The sequence below is a fragment of the Ips typographus genome, linkage group LG4 (assembly GCF_016097725.1).
Source record: "Ips typographus isolate SLU linkage group LG4, UJ_Ityp_2.0, whole genome shotgun sequence".
In the NCBI taxonomy this organism is placed as follows: domain Eukaryota; kingdom Metazoa; phylum Arthropoda; class Insecta; order Coleoptera; family Curculionidae; genus Ips; species Ips typographus.
Genome location: NC_138425.1, coordinates 5197139 through 5222016, shown reverse-complemented (window position 1 = coordinate 5222016; position 24878 = coordinate 5197139). Strand labels below are relative to the sequence as shown.

General features: G+C 33.7%; 1 protein-coding gene and 2 long non-coding RNA genes across 4 annotated transcripts in view; 2 read left to right on the top strand and 1 right to left on the bottom strand.

The window, feature by feature from the left end:
* Positions 1-4193: 4193 nt before the first annotated feature.
* On the top strand, positions 4194-4863 carry LOC145728415 (uncharacterized). The gene is made up of 2 exons (XR_014178088.1): positions 4194-4353; positions 4628-4863. It is a non-coding gene; the product is annotated as an uncharacterized LOC145728415 (long non-coding RNA).
* Positions 4864-20270: 15407 nt separating this feature from the next.
* Positions 20271-21633, bottom strand: LOC145728491 (uncharacterized). Its single transcript, XR_014178096.1, has 2 exons — positions 20680-21633; positions 20271-20628 (listed from the first exon to the last, which is right to left on the bottom strand). It is a non-coding gene; the product is annotated as an uncharacterized LOC145728491 (long non-coding RNA).
* A 1047-nt stretch (positions 21634-22680) lies between these two features.
* The window catches only part of grn (GATA binding protein grain), a 57894-nt gene continuing 55696 nt past the window's right edge, over positions 22681-24878 (top strand). For both annotated transcript variants that reach the window (XM_081977537.1, XM_081977536.1), the window contains exon 1: positions 22681-22872. The gene's annotated coding sequence lies outside the window, so the exon portion shown is untranslated. The remainder of the gene's footprint in view (positions 22873-24878) is intronic.

Sequence of the window (24878 nt, the reverse complement as noted above, 5' to 3'; positions counted from 1 at the left end):
TCAGCCTTTCAGCAATTTCACAGATTTCCAAAACTGAGTAAAGGATTAATCAATTTATTTAAGGTTTTTTTTTTACACGTACGTATAGAATTAAGTCTGATTTTCAGATAAGTAAAAAAGGTGTTTTCTTTTCAAAAGTGCAGCTTAAACTGTATGAAAAATTATTTTTAGATTGTAATGCATTTTGTTTCAAGTTTTTAATACCATCTAGAAACTAAAAAATTTAATAATTAAGTAGTTTTCAGTTTTGATTTTTACACCTTTCCATTTGATTTAACTATCCAAACTTAAAAACTAAATTAGAAGCTTAAGAAAACTATAGACTATTTTTTGCTTTATAGTTCTCAAATAACCAAAGTCTTTTGCCCAAATGTCCTTCGTTGAATAGTTGACCAAATACTCTTATATTATCATTTCCATACAACAACGACCCAATGGCAACTTTGGAATGGTGTAAATTGTACAGACGCACCCCAAAAATGTGAAGTAAATTGCTAACCTCGAAATAGTTTTCAAATTAAATTACTATGCAACTTACTAGGTAAACTGTCAAATAACTCTTAACAGTCTACGTGTGCAGCCCTTGGGTCAAAATCAGCAGTGAGTAGTGTTCAAATATGCTGCTTTTTTTGACCAATCACAAACTACAAAAAGTACAATCGCATCTTTGATTAACATCTATCGATTATTTTGAGCCACACTGTTTAGACGAATTTTCACTGTCAATTGTGTCATTACGCTTATTTTTTCTAAATGGCAATTTGATATTACTAGCATCTGTTGGATAGATAAAGCCCTGACAAGTCTTTTATCTCAACGTTTCGCCCCTCTAATTTATGAGGCGATATTGGCTGCGGCCAAGTTGTTTCACTCCTCATTTACCGGATAATAAAATTCGGTAATAGGAGATTCTTTATCTAAATAACAATATAAGTCACATCTGTTAACAACATCGTCCGTGTTTGGTGGTGGAGTTGCGTAGTCGTAACCGCAAATATCCCCTAGGGATTTGGATTGGAATAGAGTTTATCCCCAGTGAGAAACGCTTTATTTGGCGAAAGTTAATCGACAAAGACTAATATAGTACAAAGATGATTGTTTGATGAAATATAGAACTGAGAACAGTTTAAAAGTGAGTAATAAATGTCAATCTATTAAGAATAAAGATTTTGGTTGCAGTTATTAGGACTAGTTTAATTAAGAGGGAGGATATGTCTGACAGTAGTTTTTGCCCTTTTTCTGGATTTGCTCTCTGTGTTAATGACATCCTGCATTTTACACCGAAATCTGTGCCGCTCTTCTGACTTATGGCTACACCTAATTAGGGATATAATTATGTGTAACCCTTTTACGACCTTTCGGCAATTATAATTTAAATCTGAGCTCGCGTTATGTAGGTGGTCTCCAAATGTCGCACAAGGTTAAAGTTTTCATAAGGCTCATTAAGTGTGTCTTCATTAGTAATAATTTTTTCTAAACTCGAATGCATTCCCAGTTAAAGGTTATCAAGAAAGTGATCGTTGTTAAACTGCTCCCGTTTCCAGTAGGAAGCGGGATTTCAGAGATGGCATCTCGCCTCCTTTACGCAAATAGAAATTAATATCATTTATCAAAAACATAAAACAGACCATCGGCTTGACAAGGAAATATTATCGGGTCGCTACTTAATCATTACAAACGCATTCGGTAGTTAAGTTTAAGGATTATGCTCAAGCATCAGATAAGCCGGAGGTGGATAGCTCCTAAAAAATAATTGGTTCACTCTTTCTGAAAATCCATCATCCTGAGCCATTGTCACATCGCATCTTAGATTAATTGACGTTTCAATAACGAGTTTTTAAAATGTCAATACGGATGAGGGAGAAAAGCAAACTTCTGCTTCTTTTACGAACATTAATTAGCTGTCAGAAATTATAAGCTGGGTCCTGCCACTGGCCATTAGCGTTTAAAAAACTTAATACCTGAATCGGAGGAAGACATTTTTGATACATTCTTCTTGATTCATAGGTTGGAATCACAGTGTTATTAACAATACACTAGAATAATTGCACAACTCTGATTTTCTTTATCAAAAACACTAACATTTTGTTAGTGCTGTTTTTTAAAAATAATAAAAAACGTGAAGGTTTTTACTTTTTGCTGGGCTCAATTGAAGATATAAGTTAATATTAACTCCCGCACTCTATGAGGAAGTTATTATGTTTATGAGCAAATTTATTTGGTTTTCAAATATTTTATAATACAAATTTATTAAATAAATTTGGAAATTTGCTGAATGTTTAACTTGTGGAAAAACCTGTTTGTAAACTACTGGTCAATATAGTGTGGCTTATATGTATAATTGATACTGTATAGAAACTTTTGAGTTTGAATAAACTGTATGTAGAATAAGTTTAATTTGTAGTAAATAAGCAAGTAGCTAACTACATACTTTCTTAAAATTTTGCATTACCAGATGTTTTGCAAACAAGGTTCGTATTTGTTTGAGTTACTGAAAGTAACACACTCAAAATGACGAAATTTACTATTTTTATTAGTAGGATGTAAACTGATAAACTTCCAAAATTATGCTAATAATGCTGAATTAGGTAAAACATAAAATATAAAACAAGCAGGCGTTAGGAAGAGTATAATCAGGCCGAAAACTATCCCTCGAGCCATAGGCCCTCTGGCTTTTTCGGTCTTCAGGACATTATGTTCTCTCTAACGCCCTTGGTACATAAATAGCTATTAAATTTCAAAGTATGTAAAAATAATAAAACTTACAATAAAGCAATAAATTTCATAAATCACATGAGTAATGACCAAACTCATGGATGATGAAATGTACTAATTTTAGTGTGTAAATTTATAAAATTAATAGCAATAGAAAGAAAATGTGAAATTCACTTTTCTATTGACGAAGTTGATTGTTTTAATGTCAAAATTATTGAAGTTAATAGTTTTATTACTTAAAATTTCATATTTGCAAAGATTAAATTTGACTCATTTTTGTTGCCCAAATTAATTAAGTTGATCTCTAAATCCCATTTAGTTTTTAAGTTTTTAGATTCCAAATCAATAACTTGAATAGTTAATATAATATAATATAATCATAGGAAAAGGACTCTTTGGACAGTTAAACATATTACAAACTACTACTACGAAAGCCTAAAAAAAATCTTTTAGAAAAATAAAAGACCCACAACCCAACATGTTTTGAAAAGCAAAACCATGCATTTGACATCTCCATCTCGGCGTTATCTAAGGCCAAACAGATGTATCTAGACGATAACCGAGATGATTATATTTGATAAACTGGATAGAGTGCACCCGGCAGAAAGAATGAACGTAGAAAGCAGACTATAGTGCGCTTTGAACTTTGAAGCAATTATTGGTTTACCGAGTTTATGTAAAAAAAATGTTTTTACCCGATATTGAACATAAACATTCTTTATCTTTACGGGGTAATATTGGCTCGTTTTTTGTGATCATTACCTGTGGGAATATTACATTATCAGTGGTTGTGATGGGGCAAAACAATTACCATTCATAGACCTGATAAAATCATATCGAGTGATTTACAAGGAATTAGCATACGCCAGTAATATTGCTTTATCTAATCGGACGAGTATCGTTAATTAATTAGTAATTCATTTGAGACTCACATACCGCTATATTGGATTAGCTGAATTATGGAAATTGTGACAAATGGGCCATGTAAGATTACCGAAGCCTCGACTGAACCAGAGATTGTCATACAGCAAATCATAGCGTTACGAATATGAACAGATTTCCTGATTAATTGTCACTGACAGTTCCAAATGTTGCAACGTTTACCAATGTATCGAAAAGTAGTAGTCCATATGCACACAGTGGAGTAGTGAGTGTAAGTGAAATCAAAACTCAGAGTCGATCTCCACAAATATTTATTAAAAAGGTTGTTAATTGCCTAACATGTTTCGGGTGTATTCAGACACCCATCTTCAGAGGCTTAACTAGATCACTAGTCTGCTGACTGTCATTCTAAAAGGGGGGACAGTTGAACCCAAATGTACCAAGGTGGTTTTTTATTCTGCACGGGGGAAAAAACCTTGATCAAAAACCCAGTTCTGGTACAGAGGTGACAGGTTGCTCCGTTTTTTATTCTCGAAGGGGAAAAAACTTAATCAAAACCCGAAGAAGTTGAATGATGTAAAAACTGCATGTCTGAGGAGACCAAATGGACACGAAAGGGACGTCACACAACAAAAAACCGCGGTGGACACTCACAGGTTCAACATTTAACAGATTAAAATGAGGGCGACTTTCCCTTTGTCACTGTGGAGGTGTGACCGTGCAGGGCAACATGGCTTGGGTGCAGCAGGACATGGAGTGGCACTCCTCTGCAACCTCCACAGTGACAAAGGGAAAGTCGCCCTCATTTTAATCTGTTAAATGTTGAACCTGTGAGTGTCCACCGCGGTTTTTTGTTGTGTGACGTCCCTTTCGTGTCCATTTGGTCTCCTCAGACATGCAGTTTTTACATCATTCAACTTCTTCGGGTTTTGATTAAGTTTTTTCCCCCTTAAAGAATAAAAAACCGAGCTAGTAACTTCACTTTTTGACATCAACACTGGGTTTTGATTAAGTTTTTTTCCCCTTCGAGAATAAAAAATGGAGCAACCTGTCACCTCTGTACCAGAACTGGGTTTTTGATCAAGGTTTTTTCCCCCGTGCAGAATAAAAAACCACCTTGGTACATTTGGGTTCAACTGTCCCCCCTTTTAGAATGACAGTCAGCAGACTAGTGATCTAGTTAAGCCTCTGAAGATGGGTGTCTGAATACACCCGAAACATGTTAGGCAATTAACAACCTTTTTAATAAATATTTGTGGAGATCGACTCTGAGTTTTGATTTCACTTACGTTTACCAATGTGTTAACACAATTTTAGTAAAAAATTCAGAACATAAAAAGCCATGCATTTCAACTCTATGCTTCTGGAAATTAGATATCTCTTGAGGATTTGCTCTTTGCAGTGAAATGTAGAAGAAAGCCTTTGGGAAAGGAAGTTTAGCTCTGGCGAACTGAAAGTTTGCAATGCGAAAGGAGGGGGCCACTGGTCTAAGAAGAGCCCGGACTGATAAGAAAAGATCCCCGGATCGCTGCGGGACAATTTATGGCGGTAACTTTTAAAACATACTCCTGGGGCTGTGTATATAACGTTCAGTACACTCGGGACTTAAATGTTTTTAACTACTTCTTAAATTCTTCGTCGATAAGACGTTTAAAAGTTGTTTGATATATGATTTGGAAAAAATGCAGACTGCAGGATGGGATTTTATGGCGAAAATAAACTGACTAAACTTTAGATTTATTGCGCGATAATAGTTTGCTAGACATTAAGGACATTTATCTACTATTTCCGATCAGACGGTTGACAGTAGAGAAGACAGGTTAATCAACACTTTTCGTCTTCTAGTTTTAAAATATTTTAAGTATTAAGATAACGCAAATATGCAAGTCCAATTTAGAATTTACACCATAACGTTTTTTGAACAGTATTCATAATTTAGCTTAGATGATCACCAATTTGCTTCTACAATTTATACAGATATGCAAATTTCAAAATTAGATATTACAGAAACTTAAAAGAGAAATAACTAAGCACTGTTTAGTGACTTCTGTTGTGTCACATCCCTTATCTCATTTCACTAGACAAAGATCGAATAAGAATATGTGTTTTATAACATAAAAGTGCCAGAGGGTTCTACAAGTGTTTTATACTCTCCAAGAATTGCTTTTAGCTTCCAGAGGCCTCTAGAACAATTTTGAAACTATCAGAGACGACTACATACTAATGACAACCTTCTTAAAGGTGTCAGAGGTTTTACAAGTCAAACTTTCACATAACTGTTTTAAATTTTCAGAGGTTTCTAGAACTGTTTTGAAAATGTTAGAGACCGCTAAACCTCTACAAGTTTCTTAAACCCTCAAGTAGTGGTTTTAAACTTCCAGAGGCCTTCAGGACCATTTTAAAAGTTCCATAGACCTCTTCTAAATGCTATTGAAACCTTTTTAAAAAGTGTCAGAGGGGTCTACAAGTGTTTAAAGCTTTCCAAGAACTGTTTTAAATTGTCAGAGGCCTCTAGGACTATTTTGAAAGTTTCATAAACCTCTAAATCCTACTGAAAATCCGAAAAAGTTCTAGAGGCATCTACAAATGTTTTAAACTTTCCAACAAATGTTTTAACTTGCCAGAGGTCTGTAGAACAATTTTCAAAGTGTCAGAAACCACTAAATGCTAATGAGAACCTTCTTAAAAGTGCCAGAGGGTTCTATAAGTGGTTTTAAATTGCCAGAGGTTTCTAGAACTATTTTGAAAGTGTTAGAGACCACTAAATGCCACTGAAAATCTTATAAAAAGTGTCAAAGCCCTATACAGGTGTCTAAAAACCTTCCCATAGCTGTTTTCAATTGTCAGAGCCTCCAAAACAATGTTGAAAATGTCAGAGAGCTCTAAATGCTACTGAAAACCTTCTTAAAAGTGCCAGAGGGTTATACAAGTGTTTAAAATTTTCCTAGAATTGTTTTAAATTGCCAGAGGCCTCTAGAACAATTTTGAAAGTGTCATAGATGACTAAATGCTACTGAGAAACTTCTAAAAACTGTCAGAGCCCACTACAAGTAACTGTTTTAAATTTCCAAAAGCCTCTAGGACCATTTTGAAACTTCCATAAACTTTTAAACTAAATGCTATTGAAAACCTTTTAAAAATGGATGTGACGTAATTTGAGATTTCCGAGTTTCTTATTCACACATCCGTTTTGACACATTGACACATGTTACAAAGTATGATTATCTTGCTCTGTCATAGTTCTCTCTTCTTATCATAGAAACCTACCTGTATATTATGTTTATTTTAAGCAAATATTTAAACAAATACATGTCAAGATTCGACTGCCATTATAAAATGGACGAGGCGCCACCAAAAAAATGTGGTTCCGTCTCATTGTGACCCGTTATGTTATTACCTAACCCTAAGAAACCAAGATGATTCAGCAAAAATAGACTATAATTACCGAAACAGTCTTAATGGATATCTAGTGTTAAATATTTATTACAAAGGAGAAAAGACTTCACCCTTCCTTGAAACCTCAAAACGTTTTTAGGGAGAATCATAAAACTTAACACAAAAGCTGAAATGAAACATCGCTAATTACATATTCATTCGCAATCTCTGCCGAAATAAATCACGGGAACGAATTTATGTCGCGGAGTGTGTTTTTGGCCACAATAGAGCAAGCGTTTTCATTCTTGGGAAAGTTTCGCTATTTTCCGTGGAGGGCAATTTATTTTTCCAGCATCGGGGAGCCTTATCTAAACAGCGGCGAAAATAATATCGGTCCGATAAAAGAGACTACCGTTTTGGTGGCGGTAGCATCGGTACACTTCAGAGACGGGTCGAGATAACTCATATGCAGAAAAATATTATCGTGGCGCGGAATTTTTATTTTCCCATTCCCCCCGTTGGTGTAATGGGGATAATATGTATATGTGGCGCCCCGAGGTTAAAAAGCCGTTTGCCTTTATAATCTGCCTAATAAATACATTTGTTCTTTTCAAATATTTTTCCATTGTCAAGTGTAAAATCGGATAAAGTGTTATTATTAGTGTTTGTCAGACACATTTAGAATAAAGTTTTTAACTTTTTCTTCTAACAAAAAATAAAAATGACTAATGTTTATGTCATTACAGTGTTACAGTAAAAAGCAACGTTGCATCTCATCCACACAAACAAATTTCGATAGGAATTCAAATAAGAGAGGATCGAACAAAAAGAATGTCTAAAAGAACAAAAAGGAGTAAAGACGAAGATAATAGCTTTGAAAGAAAAAAAAGAAATCAAGACAGGAAATCTGGATAAAACATCAATATAAACAATCTAAAAGTACTCCGAAAAAGTTAGCTGGAGAAAACCCACTATGAAAAAAACATGCCTCCAAATAAAACAAAACAAAAATTCTCACTTGTTGAAGCAGGTACATGTCAAATTTTTACTTAGGTGTTGAATTCTTTACCCTTTTTGGTCGTGGTTTTCTTGTTTAAAACTAAATAAAAGAAAGCATAAAGAAAATGACAAGAAGATTAAACAATAATTTGAAAGATGAAATTTAGGATGATAAACCACACACAGACAAAAGAAATTTTTAATATTGCCATCCATAGACTTCCAAACATCTGGTAAAAATCTCTACCTTAAAATTTTCTCTCTAAAATTCATCAGTATAAAAGCCAGATGCACCTAGAATGCTTTGATAATTGCCAAATGCCTCTAAATGATAATTAACAAATAAACGTTTTTTCTTGCCACTTTGGTTGGCATGGACTTTTGAAAATTATGACAAATTTTCGGAATTTAGTTTCATTTTTCGAAGATATAATGTAGAGTTGTTCATAACAGTTGGCTTATGCAGTTTTTTCTTTAATTTAGTTTAGTCAGTTACTACAAAAGGCGTTGTCCATTTGCATATTTAGTGTAGTATCACCAGTTCAATGACACTACAAATCCACTAATTTTACGATAAACCTGCAAGTGAAAAACGCTAACAAAACAGAAATTACACATGTGACTGTAACAGGTTAAACTTTGGTCAAACTGTACTTTCATATGACAAAAAACAAATAATGATGTAACCGCCATTCAATCTGGTTTGAACTGTGATTTTAAACTCTACAATATGAATGCAGTGATGTTTGTGGTTTGGTTAGGGAATGTCTAAACTCTATTGGTTCTCATGCTAAAATGTTTAAGTTCATGATACGTAAAAGTTGTGAGCAGAGTGGTTGCATTCCTGAATGAAATCAGATTTTGACATCACTGTAACCTTTTCTTTCACAGATTTTAGAAAATAAACCCTAATATCTTAAACGACCAACAAGCAAACATCTATATCGAGACTCATAAAACCGTAAGGGGTCATAAAGGTGAAATAACTTTTTAAGTAAGAAATCCCATGTTAATGAAATTAACATCCAAACATCTTTATTTCCTTTAACAGATACGTTAAACGCTATACGTAAAAGGTTTAAAGTATACAAATAAAATGTAAAATTTAAGTTGACATAACGGTGAAATCTAAATGTCGTTAGTGTGTGGCAACTGAAGACCATCCAAAGTTAATACTTTCATATACTCGCCTTGCCATTATTCTTGGAAAAATACCGAGGTGATTTTAAAAATTCTGCTCGGTTATCTCCAGGAATGATCTTTTATAGCACGGTGTCTCATTATGGTGCGGTCATGAATACCCCCAGGATTAGCGCTAACTGAAGAACAAATCTCCAACAATAAAGGCCAATAAACTAATTTCTACGGTGGAATTTTAAATATCGCGATTTTAGATAGTGGTGGACAAGACCGGACGAAATTCTCTATCCCTTTTTTTACTTTTTGCAAATTATGAAAACGGGCTCTTGAACCTAAAATTGACCCTTTTTTTATTTAGCTATATTCGATTAATTACATGTTTTCTGGTAGAAAACTGGATATCAAAAAGCAATTTTAAGATGCAATTTACATGATTCGCAGTTCAAAATCATATCTTCTCGTAATTCAAAAGGGGGATCGAGAGTTTACTGGGGGTATTTGGGGTGGAGAGCATCTACATTTCACGGCCCAGCCAAACTATAAAAAGCTCCCGATTCAGGCTGACTTTATCTCGGCTATAAATTCAGCAGAAGCACCCCTGATTTATTCGTCCACATAAATGCCGTCCTGGAAACAGGGGTGCAGAAAAATGGGGGGACAGGGGTACCGTTTATTTCGTTTTGTACATGTTTACTTTGCCTTTGGGGCTCAAGTCAGTGCAGTCCAACAAACTTAACTTATCAACCAAATTTTTTTACTGCTACTGCACTCAATTTTTAAGGAAAAATAAGTATAAGGCATCATTATCATCATTATTTAATATAACACATTTTGATTGTTTCAAAGTAGTTCATCCATATACAGTCTAAACGTATTTTTTCGAATATTCACGTTTCGCTGACCCCGGTTTGTTGCTCTAAATGCGCATCCCTACTTTTCGGTTCCGATTTTATCGGCTGATTTATTTTGACGTTTTGCTGGACAATTTCTTCTATTGCCGTTGAAAATATTGCGGGGAGAAGTAAATTAAAATTGTGTGTACAAGCAGCAGCATTTAAAAACCAGTCACGTATGAGATTTCGTTAGCAAATCGAAAGTTGCAAAACTCATATCTGGGAAACCATAATTCATGTTGAATTGATGATAGAAAATACCTACGGGGTGTTTCGTGAAGAATATGGCAAAATACAGGGTTTGATTGCTAAACAAGTTGTAGATCTAGGAACCTAAAGTTCAAGAAGTATTTGGGTTAAAGATTGTTGAGGTATCACCTTTGACTTTCTCTAACGTCCACGTGACATTATTGCCATTTTCAGAAGAATGATCATGTGGCAAACTACCAGATGGCACAGAACGCTTTCTATCCTAACCTAATCACTGTCTAAAGCAGTTTTTGTGAAAATACATTTTTTCTTATTGTAACATAATAAAACATTTAGCTAAACTAACTCTAAATCATAACATTTGATATATCACCGTACTAAAAAAAAACATTTTTTAAGAAATCTAATGTGGCAACCCCAAGACAAAAACCTAAAAGCTGATGATGGTCATTATCAAGAGTGAGAACAAATCGACAATCGATTAGAAAGTCAGAACCCCGAGATTCAACGGTGTGCCACATGTTCATCGGTTTGAAAATTGCAATAATGTCACGTGATTAAAGTATTAAATGATTTGACAGAATTGTTGAGCCGCTATTTTCAAGGCACAATTTATAATTTTTTTTGTTATTTTTACAATGTTGAAAATTTGAACCATAACATTTGACATATCATCGTAATCAGAAAATGTAGCCCAATTCAAAATTGTAACAAACCAATATCATCCAAAGAGAAAAAAATTAATTTGATGATGATAACTGAAAAACGAAATGTCGGAATTAAATTATGATATTCAAATAAATTAGCAAAAATATAAAAACATTTAAAAATTTTTTTTTACATATTTCTGGAAGTACTTATAAATTTTAAATTACAATGTACATACATTGCGCAATTTCGCCCCAGTTTAAAATGTCTTGTGTCTCCATGGTATCGCTCGCAAAATGGGCACCCTGTAGAAATAGTTTTTTGAAAGTGTTACAAGGTGATATCTAAGACAGTTTTTAATGAATATTTTTTATGGAATTTTGCAAAACTGAGATCGATATAGGTATACACGTTTTGCTATATTTTTTATTATATAATCTACCTAAGCGCCCTCTAGGGTGTAGTAAGAGAAACTATCAAAATTTTAAATAAAATGATATATTTTTGATTTTGTGGTTCTCAAGCAAAATACAAATTAAATGTAATAAAAAAATGGAAATATAGAAAGAGTACATACATCGTCTTTTATGGTATATTAAAATTTAAAGCAAAGATTTATAACGATTTATTTGAAATTTCAATGTTGGGTGAATAATAAAAAATATGTCAATGTCTTCTTTCCTATGAAAAAGTAACATTTTCAAAAAACTCACCCTGTACAGAATGAACCACTTGCACAGCAAATTATCTTTAGAGAGAGAGTAAGTTAAAAAAAAAAGTACAAACAAAAATTATAGCAAACCTGGTCATACCCAGTTTAAAAAAAAAATATAGAACTTTGTGCATTTTTGCACAACACAAGCCAACACATTATTTGCGCACATAAAGGTTAATTTTATTAGTAAAAACACCAGAAATAACAACACAAATAATCCTAACAGCACAAAATAACTGTCTCATCTGGATAAATTAATTTTTTTCTTTTCTTTCTTCTTCTTTCATTCGAATTTTATTCCCAATTTTCAAAATTGGTTTTCTAGAAATTTTTGTATGTAGGTATACGAAAGATTGTTATAAACCTATTATCATTATACAAGTTTAAAATGACAAATGTTCTGAGCACTTAACGAAAGGATAACATGCTAACTGAAACGATTACTGAAACTGAACATGCTAAATCTTTAACATTCCAATTTATTTTAAATTTTTTAACTAGTATAACCAATAATTTGTTTATAATTCCTCTGGTAAAAACAATAAGACTTATCATGTATTAAAGATAATTACTAATAATAAAGGTCTAATAACTCAATCCAAAGTTGTAATTTATAGAAGCCAATATCCTTTACATAATTAATTAACAATTTAATTGCTCTCGCTGATATAAAAGCAAGAAATCTCTACATTTAAAAACCGCAGCTATGTTATGTAAGTCGAACCCGGCAACTCTGCAGGTGAAGTGGTTCTTCCTTTGCTCTGTCATCAACCCAGTATCGAAGCAGATATTAATGACTTAATAGACCAAGGCCAAGAGCCCAGTCATCACATCACTTTGCACTTAATTATACCCAAAAACTGACTAAGTGATTTCCGAAAAAGCACTCCGTGACTTGCTACTGCTGGCCTAAAAATGACACTAAAGCGCGTGGAGGGGTGTGGTTTGGTACGCCTCTGCATTAGCGAAGATCCAACAGATAATTATAACCGTCTGGTCGACGTCACTGGTTTTGATCCGTTGTCAGCCGAAATTCAGAAGCTATTATTTGTTTGGATTAGACTTCAACTTTTTTCTAAGGGTTAGCTCTAATAAACAAGCAGGCACAATTTTAAAATTTGTTACCTTTTTTTGCTCTAATAATTTATGGAAACCTTCCAAACTCGCGAAATTAAAAAGTTTAAGGCTCCCTTTTTTCTCAGAATATTACGTTCAATTTAAATTTAAAAACTTTTGCGGAGTTGATATTAAGCTCCTGCTAATGCAGGGAATTTTGCAGTTAAATGACTTTTTTAAATTAATTTTATAAAGTTTTATTCTTGGCATTTCCAGTTTACGTTTTAAGCTCGCAATGTAGGCTTAATATCTGTTAAGTTTGTTTTTCTCTACTTTACTTACAACGTTTCCTCTGAACAGCATTATTAGAAACTTTTTCACTTTTTGAACATCATTTCTTTAAAACCTTGAAAATAATACCCATAATATGAGAACTTTAGGGTCGATTCCTAACAATTCCTTTCCCACTAATACATTTATTATGTATTGTACTTTTCTGTGCAGGCTTTTGACTGTCATTGTAACACGCATACACTCAGTATGCCTTTATTTTGGTTTTATGTATTCTTTTATGTGACTAGCCCTATATAGAACTTTGGTTCGTATTTGTCGATGTTGTGCGGACAAATAGGCAACAATGGGGGTTCCAGCTAAGAAGCACAAAGACGCTTTTCCAACACATTTGATGTCTTATCGAGATGGACGAGGATTTAACGTGCAACGCAACTTTTAATCGCTTTTAATATCCACCGGGTAATTAAAATTAGCGCGATTGCGTGTTTTTTCACAAAACGATCACACGCGTTCAATATAATGGAAAGGAAGTCTCATATTAATTATCTAACCATAGATATTCGAGAGGAAGAAAAAAGACAAGATACGTTTAATATATCGTTAACAGCTACCGTGCGTCCATCCAATAAAAAATAAAAATTATATTATCTATGGTCGAGGGAACTTTGTGTTGTATCTCGTCCAAGATGCTTATATTACAAATTTATTGCATAAAATGGGTGTTATTAACCGCAATTATTATTGAAATCAAAGATTCTATCTGGGATTGTAGACGCTGAGTACATGTTTTCCTGCTGTAATCAAATCAGCTGCTTTCTTTATGGAACAGGAACATGTTGTTAGATTTGGTGTTGTCGTATAGGTTTAATTTTTTTTGCTGATTTGCTAATTAAGTTCTTTTCCGGAAGATCTCCGATAATCAAATCTAGTCTATCTTTGATGAAGCTATCACCGTACTTAATTTCAACGGAATACTCCAGTGTTGCCAAATAGACCATCCACTCAATTGGTACAAACATAAGCATTTTTCATGTAGGCAGAATAAGACAATTTTACACTTATTATTCACTTATATTTTTTTGTGTAACGTTTGTTCATCTAAAAATAGTTTCTAATAAATTGGAGATAAAAATTTACTATTTTCCAATTTTTCCAAATTACCATGATACTTTCTTTTTTCTGGAGCATTTCTTTAATTATAAAGTATATTATGGAGGTATTTCCGTGTGATATACTTTTACATGTGTAGTAGGCAATTTAAGAACAAAATTATTATTACAGAAATTTGCATAAGTAAATTACAAATACTTATTGCGTTGATATCCACTCATCTTTGACTTAATGTTTAATCAAGTGCTAACCTTAGATCAAGATAGTTTACAGGTGAATAATTTATTGGCATATGGATTAATTGGTAGTTGTGAAGTTTTTAACATGTACAGGGAGTGTAATATTTGAATAACCATACGAGCCTGGGAAGAAGAACAAGAGAACTAGAAAACTGTTTGTACTGTATATTTTGGTATTTAATTATAGACACTATATAGAGCGGTCAAAAGTAGGTGTCAAGCACTTCTAAATGACATACTCCACTACCTTGTTGCTGTTAAAATAACCCAGTTATTGGAAGTTACGAAAACTGTAAAATTCAATCTAATCTGTATTTTTTACCAACTAATGTTTTCCAGTTTTAGCCAATGTGTTCATAAGGTGAGACAAAGAGAAACCTATATTCAGAGTGCTCCTACTAAATTATGGAATTCAGCTCATATTGTGTTAAACAATATACACAGTGGTTAATTTAAGGCAAGTCATTTGTAAATTCTGAAGGACTGTTCAGGATCAGATATTACGTTTTTTAATTTTTGAGGTGGGAGTAAAGTAAATGCTTCATCCAGATGAAACAATTCCAAAACTGATGGTGGCAGTTTTCTAAAAGATTTTGACGCAAGAAATTTTGGTAAGATAGTCTTCAGTGACACTTGTTTTTGATACTACATGCCAAATATGCCTCCAACTTTAATATCACCATCTGTACTATTCAGAAATTTGAGCAAAATGTGTTTGCAATAAATTGCAGTTTTTGAGCAAATTTCAGATGTTTCTATTTACGACATTTTGAACTACGGGCTTGTTTTCTTAAAAGAAAGAAATGATACAAAAAAGAAGAAAAAAATCCAACAACAGTTGGTTACTGGCCCATCGTTTTATCAACCGATGTCATCGGCCATTCAGGCATAATAATATGCTATAACTGTCATATTTTTCGATGATAGTATATTTTACAACAATGGTAAAAAGATATCCTTATCGCACAAAAACGTACAGTTTGAGGAGAACTTTTCCTGTGATTGGTATATTTCAGAGTGTTGTTGTATGTTAATTTATTTATAAATTACCGAAATGACGATGAAATTAGTTTGCCCTAAATCCTAAAAAAAGGTGTCAATAATGGTGTTGTAAAGTGACATCAAGATAATTTTAATCTTGGACGACAGTTTGACCTTTTGAGGTCGATTCGATTAGCTTATTTCGCGGATCTCATTGAAAAGATGTACGTAGACATCAAACAGGAATCCGGGAATGAATGGCCGGGATGAAGAGCCCTTTGGAGCCTTGCTCAGTCATTGTAGGGCTAGGTCGTTATCGTGCGACTGTCATGCCAAAACACGGTCCCAGAATGTTATCTGTGATCTCTTTCAAATTCTGCTGAATGCATAAGGGCGTCCGCGATGTTATCGCGTCGGGCCGTTTGCTCCAGGCGCGCCAGCTGCGGCCGTCCGTAATGAGCTTTGATGGAGAAGTGCCCTTAGAAGGCTGATGGCGCGGAATAAGATATTTCTTTGGCTCATCGGGATTATGGAATCATTCAAATTACTTTTCGCACCAGTCGAAAAAAGCCAACAAATCCGTGCACGCCATACAAATTTATGGAATATTTTGTTCAGATCTGGATCTGTGAATATACCGATTCATAATCTGCTACCTCAAAAATCACAGTGTATTTTAAACGTGACAAATAAAGACGTAAACGTCACATTCAAAACTGTTACTTTGTTAGCTTACCCCATTTTACGTTGATTTTAGCCAAAAAAGCCTTTTATACATTGGGAAGCTACTCTAAGTGTTTATTTTGGCAGTTTATTTAATGTCGTAAATTGTGAAGGTAAGTCAAAATGTGCAGCATTTGCGTAAATCCCAGAACTGTTATGGGTTGCTTGTGATTGATCAAAAAAAATTAGCAGTCTAGCTGACTACCCACTGTGCTGATTTTAAACAGAAATGCTGCACATGTGGAACTTATCATCACATCATCAGTGTACTTAACAAAATGTTGACTGTATTATATCCACCAGCAATTGTAACATCAAATATAAAAAATCTACATTGTTTTCATAATATACGTAAACGTTTTGTCTACTCATAGACTAGACCTAATCATTATCTACGCATGTATAACTGATTGTACTAGAACTAGAGTGCTGTGATTAGATTTTTAGGGCTGATTGCACCAACCCATTCAAGGGCACTTTTATTTTGACTGTGACATTTTACATATAACCTCTCACAGTCTAAGTATAGGTGGAGCATAGAATGCCCTTAAATACGTCGGTGCAATCCGCCTTTAGCCTTTGCTACGCATAAGTAAGTATAATGTCGACAAGTGACAAATATCCAAATATGTCGAAGTTTAACTGATTTTGAGTTTGATTAGTGACGATTTAACTTACTGACTATTGCTATTTTATATACTTTCCGACTTAGTATTAAGTATTTAGTATACTAATAATTTAAAAAGTCATATACAACTAGAAATTCGTTTTCAATTATCTATAGATTGCGAAAATATATGTAATTTCCTTTCCCATCAACCTAATGCAATTACCAAAGAAATCCAATCAGGATTTTCTGATAGGACCTTGCGAAAAAGAGAAACCAAGAATTAAATTTTAGCAAAAAAGTGGCATCTAAAACATGTATGATTTATTCATTTAGGTTTTTCGTATGTCGCAAAATACAAAATATTTTTCAGACTCTTATGTTGCACTTTTTCATTATGCATCTTGTGTACTCTAAAGTTGCAAGTTTTCAACGAAAAACAACCGATTGAAAGCCTCAAAGTAACGATTAAGCTTCTAATTAAATAAACCGTGAACAACGTTAATCAGTGCCCGAATGCATATTCTGCTTTAACGTACACGAATTTCCAGTTTATCTAGCTTAATCAACTCAATTTGAAGTAGTGTCCCATAACCTTTCTATAGACATTCGAGAGACCATTTACAGCGTAGGGTGTCAAGTCTATTATACTGCTGAATTCAAGTTTTCAGGTCAGCATTTCATCGGCTCTTCGCTAAATCGTGTCCTATCACTAATCAACTCTGATACAATAACTTTCTCCCATTCGCTCCCTTGCTTTTCATTCCATTCAGGACTTACGACGGCTTTATTCGGAAACACAAAGGTTTTTTTGTTTTTCAATTCCGAAGCGTTCGGAAGGGTTAAAAAATGATGAATGTCAGCCGGCACATCGTCGTCATTATTTAACACTATGTTTGACATTTTTATACATCTTTGTTGTAGGAGGTTCTTTCTTCTTCACTTCTTCTAGAGGCAGATGCAGAAATCCTATTGAGGACGATTTGTGTATTCTGCAAAAAGCTCAGGTGAATAGAGATCAGATCTGCAATCGACACTTAAAATTGTGTTGTTATATTTTGTTACCAGTTCAGAAGGCACGCTTCCACAGATAAGTACATAACGATAAGATGGGAAGGAGATATGGGCAGGTACAAAAAGGCCGGCCAACCGAAATCTGCCAAAATACCGCGATTTGTCTACTAGACGACAATGCAAGCCAGGGCTTTGTTGTAGTATTTAACAGTTCTTTCATGGTTATCAGTAACACCAATCGCGGTTAAAATGTTTTTTGTTTTCTAATTCTTTTGGTATGGGATTTGGTATGCTCTTGTTGGAAATAAAATATATGTGTTTTACGGAGTGACAGCCAAATGTATTATAGTAGTTTTAAAGCTCTTGTTAAACATTCTTTTGTGTGGATGTCTTCTCCAAGATGTTAGCTACAAGAAATACCAGAAAGTGTCTTAAAATTTGTCTTACAATAAAGGTAAGTGGATCAAAATGTTATTGAAACAATAGATTGTGTATATGAAAACGGTCATAAATCGAGTGATCGGTTCCCGCGAACATTGGTCTTTACCACATCTTTTAACAATCTAACTTAACTATCACGTTTTCAGCAAGTTGTCGCAAACATAATTTCAACCTTTATTCTCTCAATTATTATAAACAACTGCGACTACTTTCAACAATGCTACGTGATTTATTAAGTGGGATACATCCGCAAGCATTTTAATAATTATTTTCTTTTTCAAATATATCTTTTCTGGTATCTTTCTTTACTCGAAGTAATAGTTAAAATTAATAAGCAACCCTTTTCCTCAAAAATAATTATTAGTTTTCTGAGTACCATTTCCATTTATTACATCTAGCGACTTTCCCCTTTTCCAATACGAACAACAAAGTCTTCTTCATCCAGTTTCAATGTATTGAGTAAAGGAAGTTTAGTAAAAGTTGAAGATCTCTTTATCGGTAAGACATGCCAGACTCACAGGTATAACAGTATTAAGGGCAAGGGCACAACTTAAAGACAATATCCATAAACCGTTGCTCAAAGTGTTGGTACTGTTACTATTGTGCAATAAACCTGCAATAAACCTTTTTTACAGATAGGTCTAGTAAACTATACAGAACGCTAAAGAATCGAAAAGCCAGATGGAAGAAGATTTTGCAATTACTACAATATGCACAATTTACGAACAACTTTCATAAACATCCTTCCTCCAGTCATTCAGTAATATAGCAATTTAACTATAACCAAGAAAAAGCGGAATCACAAAAATAATTAACAAGAGAACGCATTTCTCGGGAGCGGTTCGTGTATCTGGTGAATTATCTGGTTGCCGGAACAATCTTTCTATTAGGTCTATTTCTGGTGTTTGTAATCTCAATTCGCATCAGAAGGGAAAGGTGTCGCTCTCTGAATACATTCGAACCAAAGATTTTTGTCAAATTTAAAATGATTTACATCGGGCACGTTTACTCGAGGATCGGTTAATTGGGTAGATGCTTATCAGGACGGTGGATTGAAACGGATAGTTGTTATAATGATGAATCGTAAAAACCGCCATGCGCCTTGATAAAGCTGCTGAGGAAATTTTACCACTATTTTGGAGCTTCAAAACCTACAGAATTGTTAGTAAAAATAGAAATTTATCATTCTTTAGCGTGGATTCCAAGAATCAAAAAACGTGTGGTCCTCTCTATTAAAATCCACCCGTAGTTGTGTCTCCCCCATGGAGCTGGGTCCAGTCACTGTTTTGACAATACACCAATTATAGACAGGAGCCCGTCCCACTGAGAAACACCACCAAACTGACAGGAGATTAATACACCCCTTTTATTAAATTATCATTCCCTGGAGACAGTAGTTTTGTGGCTAAACATCTGAGAATAAAATAAACAGTATGGTTTAGGACAAACAGACTCTAAGGGCTGCTTCTTCAAGCATAAACACAACACAATAGCTTGCTTTGTTATAAAACAGCAATATAATAATTGCAATTACTTTTATGTTCATACATCAAAAAGTACTGACTATACACAATCTCTCATACATTTTGTCTTATTATACATTCCGATTTATATCTGATATGCATATTTAAGTAACGCATGTATCCTTTACGTTTACACATCTTCGTTGAACATGTTTTAATTATTTGGTTATATTAGCAAACGATTTAATTTACCACATTTTTGCTCTTCCACTGTTCTATAGGCGGCGTTTTACTATTGAAGAGAATAGGTACTTTGCGAAGAATACAAACAGACACCTCAGGCGCCACACCACAGGTAAGTGTGTTTTGTCCTTTTTCGAAATCTTTACAAACACATAATTATTTATATTGTTGTCCTGTCAAAACGGGGGATTGAGAATTTTTATGCCCTTTTACCAGAACCTGTAAATCGTCTTGAAAGAGGTTGCACAATTTCGAAAAGGACAAAGAATAGACAACTTTATTAACTTTAAGGTAGGTTCGCTAGTTTGGTTTTGTTTATTTCAAGGTTTTTCAAGGCACAGGTGGAATAAGAATGCATGCGAATTAGCTCAGTTCATTTGAATTGAACGCTTCATTAACAGCCAAAGGGAGAATATTTAATTAAACGCAGGAAAATTAAATAAAACAAAAGATTTATTACATGATAATTATTTACAGTGTTTTATAGCAACGTGTAAAAAAACGTGAATGTACCAACTCATATTCTGTTAATAATTTGATTATAATAGCATACTTACTTTATTATAATTTCTATTATTTACTTCCAGTTAATTAATATTTTAAATAATAATATACAGGATGAATTGCAGATAAGTGTGCTCATACTAACCATATTCAAATTTTCATTACCATTTCTAAAAAAGATTTGAGAAAGTTGATTGTTATGTGATTTGTATTTTAAAGATTTATACTGCGCGTAAAATAATTTTATCATCTCACGAGGAAACCATCGATCAAAGTCAGTAAAATTCCACCCAGTAGAGTCTCGAAAATGTTCTCGACATAGGTAAATCAGCCACTCTAAGTTCACTACAAGTGAAAATTAATGAAGACTGGATCACTGGAAAAATTCCCATGAGAAGAGGCAATAGGCAAGGTGACACAATCTCACCTAAGTTATTTACTGCAGCCTTGGAGGATGTGTTTACATATTTATCTTGGGAGGAGAGAGGTATCAATATAGACGGAAAACGCTCAACCATCTGCGATTTGCTAATGATATCGTTCTCCTCAGCAGCGACACAAATAAACTGACAACAATGATCCAGGAACTGAAAGATGCTTCCGAAGCTGTAGCCCTCCGAATGAACCTTCAAAAGACTAAAAATATCAATAAATTCATCGAGAACCATCAAGATCTGGAAGTTGTTAAAGAATACATATACTCGTACCTAGGACACCACATCTAACTTGGAAAAGAAACAAACATCAGAGATCATCTGAGGAATTAATCTTACTTGGATAGCATTTGGAAAGTTTGGCTATATCTTTCGCAGCCTGTGCTTCCTCCCAGTGACAACATTTGGAGACACTTACATTAGGGAGTGCCAACCATTTCCTGGTCTCTCAAAGAGCAACAGAGAGAGTGATGCTTGAAGAAAGTCTGAGAGGCAAGGTCGGACACAAGCAGATAAAGAGAATAACAAGAGTATGTGACGTTGCTGGGCGGATAGCAAGATTGAACAAGAGTATGCAACCTATAAATGTCAGAATGATTTGGCAGTGACTTTTTTACATTTTGGTCAAAGTTGGTTGTTTGTTTGTTTGTTAGCAAATGTTTAAATACATTTTGACACTTGTCAGTTTCCTCTGCAGAAGAAGCAGAGATGCAGATTTTGCCAGAAAAGTCCTGAGATGCTTACGACAATTGAACATGAATGTCGTTCTAAGTCCAAGGCATTAGAACGACATAAAATAGAGAACCAAGATACCGATATGGGAGCGTCTGGTTCCAATAAACCAATGACTTCAAATACGAATAAATCGTTAGCGTTTTCCTTTAATATCAATGTGAATTCTGCTTGTAATAGTAATAAATAAATAGAATTCTAAATACTACTTTAAATATAAACGTGAGTTGTAATCAGAACGGGATTACTTAGTACCAAAATCTGCTTGAAGTAAAGTAATAAGTAGGTTTGCTACTTTAAGTAGTTTACTGAATAACTTATCAAAATTTCAAAATTCACTAGTGAGTTATGGATTATAACACACTAGTGTATTATTTGATAGTTTAGTTGTCTAAAATGACATTAATAATATCAGTCATAACTGTCATGCGTTGGATAAAAAATCATACGTATTAGAGCATTACAAAGGACGTAAAGCAAAAGCCCTTTTCATCGTTTGGCAATAATATAAAAATCTGCATGTACCGCGGACCGTTCGCTACCACAGACGAACAATACATACTGGAATACCCAGAATTACTTACAAGCGCTCAATATTTCACAGCCAAGTGATAGCAAACAAAAGAATAACAAGGCAGATCGGCTTAACTCCAGTTTAAAAGGAGAAAGAATCAAAAAGAGAGCCAATACCTAGTCATCTACATGAAAAAGGGGCAGACAATCGTCAGGGGGCGGAGCGTGGTGATTTGTGGTCGCCATTTTGTCAAATAGTAGTGTTTTGTTAGAAAACCTTATCTCATTGGACGATCTCCCACCTTCCAGTCGACTTTAGGCCCAAGACGAAGATTTCCCTGGAAAGATCCACTAATTTCAGCAATTAGACGTATTTGCGGTGCGTCATAAAGCTCGAACGGCTGCCAAATAGAAGGACGCACTCAAAAGCCCTTTCTCACTCAAAATGTACGACTTAAATATTTGCCATATGAAGTTATCCGATGTAGCTGGTACCTCGCGCAAATCATCTCAGGCCTTCTCAAACTGTTTGCTTAGTCCTCAAAACTTGAGACGACTAAATTTCCATACTTTCCCGGCTTTTACGTGTAAAATTGAAACGTCTTTCAACTCTGCAAGCTCCTCCTTTGGCTTTAAAGCCACGCCCCCTTCCTGAAAGCTCACCAATCAATTTCCGACCGCACCCGAACCGTTCCGAGTGCGGGCGAGGGCACGTTGCCAAGGGTTACGCTTGAAAGCTGCTCTAGCTATACTTAGTGCTTTCGCGCTGCTCGTTGATGTTGTATCTACCGCATGTGGGATTTTGTACTGTTTTGATGTGACAATGACAGGTTCGGTGGTTGCCTATTTGTGAAGTGATTTGGTTCAATTGTATCTGATTTGATTAACTGTGATCTGTGATTAGATAGTGATCTCCCATTTAGGATGTTAGGAATAGCAAAGTGAGTAACCTCTATTTAATGGGGTCAAATTTTTCTATTTAAAATAAAACATTACTAAAATTAAGTTCTAATTGCGTTGCTGAACAATGTACTAAATTAACTGGCACATCCAGGCTATAAAACAAAAATATCATTGAAATGGCTTACAGCACAATTATTCTAAATAGAAAATAAATCAACTAAAACACTTTTTTCCCTTATCAAATGACATACTCTAACTAAACATTTGAGGTAAATTTAAACTTCAAATCCATAAAATGGTCATAATAAATTAGAAACTGCTTTAAAACTTATTACAGTGTTTTTTTTACATTTTACGGAAAATTTCTTTTTTTGACAACCATTTTAGCTTTTTTTAATCAACAACAATATTAAAAAAGCTTATATGCTTGGTTGAATTTAATTATACTACCACACTACCAGCTTACCTTATTGACAAACAGAGGTTTCGCGTCTAATTGACTGTTGATGTCTCCGCGAGGTTCTTATTGATTCGCTATTTCACCTATTTTTCTTCGGTGTTCAATGCGGTATTAATTAATATATTTTTTTAGAATATCTCTGTTACTATTTCTGTAAAGAAGCTGTTGCTATTATTGCCACAATCATAGGGAAATGTCAAAAAACAACCCTGTTAGTCATCAAGCTCATGTTATTTAAATTGCCTCTGTTTTCTAGATTTATCATTATTGGAGAGTGTCTGAAACAGTGTTTTGATGTTTTTAAGACTGCAAACAAGATTTTTAGGATTACTAAAGACTGAATACTACTTTTTAGATGTGTTCTTATGAAAATTAGGAGAATTACAAATATGTCGTCATATTAATGAACAACATTTAAACCCGAAATTTATTAGAAATTCAAGTATTTTAAAATACTATTTTTCCTTCAATAGAAATAAAATAAACAAGAGGTTATACAACATTTAAGAATTAAAATTTTGAAAAGTTAGTTACAACCTGTCCATATCATTTTATGATAAAATGAAAATGTTAAAAACGCTGAGCTATTAATCACTTTAGTAGAGCTTTTTCTCACTTTTATTTTTTAATTTTTTTAAGCGACTCTGTTTTGTTTTTTTTTAATTAATTAAACAAGAAATATCGATGTGAACATGGAACTAAGTTTATTATGTTTTTTTGATTGAAAGCAATATGCATACAATGAATGCTGGCAAAACCTTGATACTATTACACTGTCAAATAATATTAATTGACACTTGAACCCCATAATTCGTAAATAACAAGGCCAGGAGTGGAAGACAAATATTTAAATAAAATGTTTTATTGTTTTAATGAAAGTTTGATTTGATTCAGTCAAAATATTTTCAGTTTTTAGCTCAATAAAGAAAATCTATATCTGATTTTTGTACGAACATTACATTATTGGTTTTATTTTTTTATCTGTAAAAAATTTACTTCATATACAGGATTTTAATGTCAAGTGTTTTAATATTTTTTTAAATGTGTTTTAAAAAAAGACATTAAGTGTTTCAAACAACTCAAAGAGTGTTATTTGTGGAAGAAGAAGAATTTGTATGTGAATTGACCAAATGAAGCACTTTGTTTAGCTCTCTAAAAATAATTCGAAATTCAGACTGTAAAGTTTTTTCCAAATTGTTTAAATTTGAATGGAAATGATGTCTCTATTTCAGTTTCGTGGGTTTTAAAGAAAAAATAAACATCGTTTTCAAACTATTTTTACCTAAAATGATGTATTTTAAAGTTAAGTAAGTCATCGTCAGACAACGTCACATTCTTTTACGCATATTATGTTTTTATGATAAATCTAATATACTAATAATATAATTTGGAAAGCGTGCCTAATGAATTTATCGCTATATTTTTTAAGTTGTTTATATTCATTTTTATACCCTTCACACTATACATGGAGACTTAATATATTATTTGGTAGAGTAGCTTATTTTCAGACTAATGAGTCATATTCATTGGCAAACATATTGCTGTTACAGGGTATCAAAGTTAATTTTTTTTAATTCTTTAAAC